At 38.5% G+C, this 5,042-nt stretch overlaps 1 pseudogene; it reads right to left on the bottom strand.

Moving 5' to 3' along the window:
* Positions 1-897: 897 nt before the first annotated feature.
* Positions 898-2,313, bottom strand: LOC148714386 (uncharacterized; annotated as a pseudogene).
* Positions 2,314-5,042: the final 2,729 nt, after the last annotated feature.

Genomic DNA, 5,042 nt, shown 5'->3' with positions numbered 1-5,042 from the left:
TCAAAATCCTCTTTACTATGATGGATTCATTCACTAGTTTGCAAGTAGGATTTACGAAGAAAAAGCCTGCAGGCTTCTCTTTGGATCCTAGATTTTGCTTCCCCAATTTTGTTCTGATCATTGATCATTTCATGTTTAGAGAGCACAAGTTCCAGTAAAAAAATATACAACCACCAATTAAATCTACATGAAACAGTTGCATCCTTCATTGACTAAATTGTGTTAAACTTTGAAAGATGTTGTGGGAAAATGATATATATCTGTCAATAGGCAACTTTGTCAACAAAAATTTGCCTGACCACAAAGAAAGCCCACTGAAGCTTGATTACTCCTCAGCAGTTCTTTTTCTAGACTTGCCAGGGTTAGTGAGATTTAATGACCAATCACACACGCTCTATGTTTCAGCAACTTTCTCCTGAATATTCTACTCAAAATCCTTCTCCTTATGCCTCCTCAAACTTTTGCAAATTTTTTACAGAAACTTCATACAAAATGATAATGTGGTCAACGGAGAAGCAGAATTCTGGTAAGCAATTCTTGTAAGAGGTGCCTTTTTCAAATTTGCATCATCAATCTTACAGCTAAATGTGAACAGCCAAAGGAAACTCAAAATTTTTCATCCAAATAACATCTGATGCTCGATGTAGCAAGATTGTCAGGCAGTAAAGCCACATTAAGGTTTTAAGCTTGGCCACGGTGATAAAGTTTTCAAGCATTAATCAGATCAAAATTGGGGAAGCAAAACAAAATACAAAATTGATATAAGAAAAGAAGCAAACCTCTTGATTTGTGATCCATCATCTGCACCATGTCTTGGTAACCAATGAATTAATGAACCTTGTGTGAGAAGGAATTAATGAGCCAGAAATGTGGAGTATTTTTACATCCAAACTGTGTGAACAATTTTACAATTATTTTATGATATACAATATTTAAAAAAAAAATCTAATACAGTTGTATAAAAAGAACCAGCACCAACAACTAATTCATTGCTCATCTAATTATGAAATAGTCCCAGAGAACTAACAAATACGGAAAGTGAGAAAAAGTCCAAAATTTTATTTCAAAATGAACTAACCATCAGACTGCAGGTAGATGGGATAAGTTTCGAGCTGATTATCAATAGTCACCAGCAATGCTAGTGAAAACTCTTGGAGATTAAACTAAGAAAGCCTGAGGAACTTATTCTTATCATAGAGGAGAATGAATTACCAGGATTTAAACATGCCATGCAAAGTAATAACTCAGTATTGACTTCTATAAAACAGATGTATTAACTCCTGCAGCCATGACAGAATAAAATAGCTTCAGTTGATAATGACGCAGAACCATTCTTCATGATCAACCTTGAGGTACAAATGTATCATCCATGTTTGGGACATCAATCTCATGTTTTTCACAAAACATTGAGACCTATGCAACAAGTGAAACTCACGCATTATCCCTCATCTCCTGTTAATGCTGTTTTGACACCTTAACAAGATTCATGGCAATTACAATTCATTTGAAATCCCCAACATAGTTTTCATCGAGGGCAAGATGAATGCAAAATCAAAAATGGTCAATGAATCCAATAGAGTACTCTCTTCAGCGCTTTGTTCAAAGTTCAAGCCATCCTCCATGGCTGTTTTAATAACATTGACCATGGAAAGAAACATGAGCATTAGTTTTATTAGTGAACAATAGTGAGAACCTCAACGTTTGTCACCAGTCCATTTCAGACTAGTTTACTTGAAACCTCGCCACTACTAAGAACTATAAATTCAGCTGCTTGGTGTTCACAAAGCTCTCTCTATCTCTCTCCTCCTCTTCTTCTTCTTCTCTTCTTTCTTTCTTCTTCTTTCATAGCAAAACAGAGGAAGAAGGAGGCCAGCTGGTGGCTCTAAACATAGTCGTCCGGCAAGGTGCCAACCAGAGATGGTGGCGGAAAGTAGAGAACGGTCGTGTTCGGCCAAAACAGAAAAGGGGAGAGAAGAGGGTAGCACCCCTAGCGACCTTGGTGGCAGCCTTCTCAGCCCAAGGAAGCATCGACAGGGATGCGGAACTCACCGGCGAGGGGTGGAGGTGAAGGAGTTCGGCCAGCGGTGGCGATTTCCGGCGAAAGAAGAGCGTCAATGGTCGGCCCGTGAAAACATGGGAATGAGGTGGTTTCGGACAGCGGTGCTCAGCCGAGGTGGCACGTCGGCCACCGGAGAAAAAGAAAGAGGGAGGAGAGAGCTTGGTGGTGGATCGAGTGGAGGAGACTCGGAATATTTATCAAAGGTTTTAGGAGGAAAAGATAAGCTTGGCTTACCAACGGATCCGGCCAGCCATTCGCCAGTTGCAACAGCCCCCAACGGTCATCAGCTGTTGGTACCAGTCCCTCGTGGAGTTCACGCCGGCCGTGCCTTCCTAACGGCGGCCATTCGGGCGGGGATCGCAATCCCCTGCTCCAATATTTTTGCCCTCCAATGGCAGCTTGGGCTAGGCCAAACTTGGGTCAAGCCAATCGAGCGAACCAAGCCTCAACCAGGCCATCACAAAACATATTAAGAAAAAATCAAGAAATACTTTACTAACACAAATCTCAAAGACTCAAACAAAAAAGTTACATAGTTGACATGTAACTCTTCAAGAAGCTAGCTTCGCAGATTGTCAAAACTATCAAAATAGCTAGAACTTAACCAAAATTAGGTAGAACATGTAAGAGAAGGTTCATGAACCATAGGCATAGAAGCTTTATGAAATGTGCCATCTATGATAAAAAAAAAAAAATTAATGGCCTTTTTTCTATAAAATTTAACCATCTCTCCTCATGTAAGGACCCATGTAGGTGTGTGTTTAATCCCACATTGATTATTCGCTAGAAAAATTTTGGATACATATACAGAGCTAAGAAACAAAAAAAAAAAAAAAAACCTTACAAGTAGTCTTTTTGAGTAAGATCCTGAGTTGTAACAAATAGTGTCAAAGAAAACCTGGCCAATAGCCCATGTAGACTAGGAGATACTGCGGCATGGGCTCATTAAGACTAACCACGAATTGATCATGATGCAAGTGATTAGATTTGAATAAATTTAGACTTTTAGCCTGATGAGGACGTTGGAGCTTAAACGGAGGGAGTATGTGAGGACCCGGGCATGTAAGTGTATGTTTAGTCTCAAATCGGTTTTTCATCGGAGAGATTTTAGATACGTATACAAAACTAAGCAACCTAAAATATATCTTCCAGCTAGCCATTTTATCCTGGGTTGTGACATAGGGGACGTAGGGCAAACTTTGCGGTAATTACTCAACCAGCTTCCCAAACTGGTTTCCCTATTCGTTTTCCTAGAGTTTTCCCTATATATACTATACCAATCCTCCTTCCTCATCACGAAAGAGAAAAAGAACTAACCAGTAACAGCCATGACAAACCAAAACATATCAAGAAGGGAAAACAAGAAAAAGAAAAGATCTCATAGTACGGAGGAAAGAAAAGGGAAGAGAGAAAAGGATGAGTACTGACGTGAAGAGAAGAGAGCTGAGCTGACGAAGGACGGCCTTGCGGACCTTGCCGGCCTGGATCCGCCTCGGAGACCGTTAATCCCTCCATCGACTCCTGGGGGAAAAAGCCCACCGGCTGCCGGGATTCTGGTTTGCCATGGAAAACCCTAGATAAACCGTTCGGATTTTGACGGACTCTTCTGGTTTGAATCCCAACGGACCGCACGGCTTCCGACCATTTAGGAGCCCTAATTGGTTCTAGTTTATTTTACAGATGAGACCTCTACTATCACATATTTCCAAGCAAAGATCTTTCCTTCTCATATATATAAGTTAAAAACTGCATTTATGTTACTATTTGTGTTTCCCAATGAAACCCATAGTGGACTTCATTTCTTATTTATGCTGTTTTCTTGAAAATTTTGTCATATTTTTATAAATTGCTGTCTTTACATGACTAAGCTACCGTTCAATGTTCATTCTATAATCTATTGATATTTTTAGTTGTTTCAATATCATGTGAAAAGGGGAAAGGAAGGAAGATGATAGTCTCGAGGGAGGACAGGGGAGAATTATATGTGATTGGATTAAGATTCCATTTATCATATTAAGTCCCACAATTTCCCATAATTTTCCATGCTTGGGGGGTGGAGCGGAATCTGTCATAATGTGAAAGTGAACTTAGTCGCAAATAAAGGATGATAGGTAGGTGTTAGTTGCAAAAAAAGGAAAACAATAAAAAAAAAAGAAGTTTATTGGGAACAAGTATGAACGTGTTTAATTGGGCCTCGATGGTTCTACTGGATATCCACTACCTTTTAATTTATTGGGCCGGTAAGGATTGGAGGGGTTTCTAAGGTGTTAATACAAGACTTATTTTCATGCCCCGACCGAGATCGTGAGCCAGAGTTGTAATAATCGCTGCATACTCATAAAAAATTCTCCTTATGAGCATGCAAGATATCTCAACATGATATCATAAACAAGTAGCGAAATAAATTTAAATAATTAACATTTAATTCTAATTTAAATAACAAAATTAAAAGTCCTGTAGACTAATAATATTCTAAAATCTTACATCAATTCTAAAATAAAATCTAGTCTAAATAAAGATATGAAAATCTTATCTATAGTTGCTCTCCTATGATAAATCTCCACATTTGTAACAACTGAGGACCATACCCAAAAAGCTAGTCGGAAAGTATTTTTTGGGTTTCTTAATCATATATAAGTACTCAAGATCTTCTTGGCTAATAACTAATATGGGATTAAACACACACCTGCACGGGTCCTCACATACTTCTACGTTTAAGTTTTGACGTCCTCATCAGGCTAAGGGTTCAAATCTATTCAAATCTAATCACAAACACCACGATCGGCCCGTGGTCAGTTTTTATAAACTCGTATTATAGTGGCCCCTAGTCCACATAAGCTATGAGCCGGGTTTGTTCTAATAGCTAATTCTTCAGATCTATAAAAATAGTAAGAAATCGTATAATGAAATAAACAACCCAGTAAGTAATAAATAACCTAACTAAACAATTCATATAATAACATAGAATACAATAGTAAAATAC

Source organism: Phoenix dactylifera, chromosome 3, assembly GCF_051530095.1.
Source record: "Phoenix dactylifera cultivar Ajwa chromosome 3, Ajwa_hap1_PhDact_Kaust_v1.1, whole genome shotgun sequence".
Lineage (NCBI taxonomy): Eukaryota > Viridiplantae > Streptophyta > Magnoliopsida > Arecales > Arecaceae > Phoenix > Phoenix dactylifera.
This window is presented reverse-complemented; position numbering and strand designations above follow the sequence as displayed.